Consider the following 1,863-nt stretch of genomic DNA (forward strand, 5'->3'; position numbering starts at 1 on the left):
GACGGTCTCAGTCCTAATTTCCCTAAGGAACGGGCTTTGTAAAACGAGCGAGAGACCTTAGAAGCAACCATTGAGTATTATGGTTAGGCCTGGGCATCTAAAATGCTATTTGAAGCAAGTTGGTGATTGCAGCATCACCTGGGGCGCCATCACCATGATGGATGCATCCATGGGGTCATGGATAGGGACTGCGCCAGCCCTAGGCTGGTGGTGGACAGAGGCAGTGCCCTAGGCAGCAGCTTCGGTCACACTTAGTCCAAGAATCAACTTTTGATTCATGCTTCATTTCGCTCGAGAGAAAAGATGTCCATGTGAAGTCTTTTGTAGACGGATCATCATATCATGACTAGGATGATCTATCCTATCGTGACAAAGCCAATATGTGTCTAAATCCAAGAGATCTTCTCTCATAACTTTATTGGATTTAATAGCTCGAATAGTGACATAAAGTCCACTAGAGAGACACATAAACTTCTCTAAGATGCGCCTTTGTTCGCAATCATTAGAGGTATTGCAAAGGAACTCATTTCCGTTCTCTACATGCGTTTTCGCATGGAATCCGTTGGCTACTCATAGGTGCGATTTGCCCTAAGATCGTAGAGAGTTTTTTTTGCGACAGTAATCAAGGTGCCCTTTGGTCAGGGGAACTTGGGCTATTCCATGTCCTTGAATAAATACTGATGGCCCAGCCATCGTAGTCACAAAGTCATATGCTCAGAATCAAAATTGAGTCATAATGAAAAGAACTCGAAATTTTATTCATAAGCCAACAAAGTACATCATTGTCTCTTAACCATTAGGAGAATCTAATCCAAATGCTAGCTAATGCAAAACAATGGAAGTCGTCTAACTTCTTTCGGTAATTCCAAAATAAATGTGACCAGGTGAGTAGAGAGATGTCGGTGGAGCAAGGCTCGCTTAAGTACCACTAATCTCAGAACCTTCCTAGACATCACACTTACTTTTGGTGAGCCTACTTTGAAGAAAGACTAAACCATTGGCATTTACTACAAAGTATATGGCAATTACCTATTACATCTCTTGGAAAAATAAAGACTTAAACAGAATTGGCGATCTATTGATCCCAGCCAGATTTGTAGTCTTCAACCCTTCACTCTAGATCATCTTCTTGATCTTCTTGTTCCACATAGTGAGCTTCTCTTGCTTCACAATATGCTTTGTAGGCGATGACAAGTTCTTCACGAGCTCTACAAATATGTGCCCAATGCTCAGACACTCCACATCAAGAACATACATCTGTTTGCTCGAACTCCATTGATTGAGGCGCTTTGAAAGCGTCATTTAGATGGCTCTTAGTGTTGGTGGCGCCACCAACATGGCCAGAGGCGTTGCCTCCCTCTCTCTTTCCACATTTACCTCTTCGGTTTCGTGTTCGCCTATTTTGGCAGTTACCTTCCCAAGTAGAGTGATTATATGGATCAGAATGTCCAGAAGTATACCTAAGATTAGGGTTTCGCTCTTGGCACCCTCTCTTAGGGGCGCGGCTATAATTGGATTCTGGAATATGCTCTGTTTCCACGGATCTCGAATTATAGTTCTTCACAAGGATGTTGTCATGCTTTTCAACGACATTCATAGCTCCAATGAGCTCATGAAACCTTGTGATTCGTTCTGCAATAACATCGATTCGATAGTTCTTAGCAACCGTCAATGCAGAGAAGGGGAAGGTAGAGAGAGTCTTCTCAATCAACATCGCATCTGTGATCACTTTACCACAGAATTCCATTAAGGATTTAATGCGAAGTGCTTCCGAGTTGTAGTCAAGAACTGACTTGAAATCACAAAAGCGGAGGCTATGCCATCTCACTTCTAGGTCAGGAAGCAGGGAGTCACGGATGTTGC

The sequence above is a fragment of the Rosa chinensis genome, chromosome 1 (genome assembly GCF_002994745.2).
Source record: "Rosa chinensis cultivar Old Blush chromosome 1, RchiOBHm-V2, whole genome shotgun sequence".
In the NCBI taxonomy this organism is placed as follows: domain Eukaryota; kingdom Viridiplantae; phylum Streptophyta; class Magnoliopsida; order Rosales; family Rosaceae; genus Rosa; species Rosa chinensis.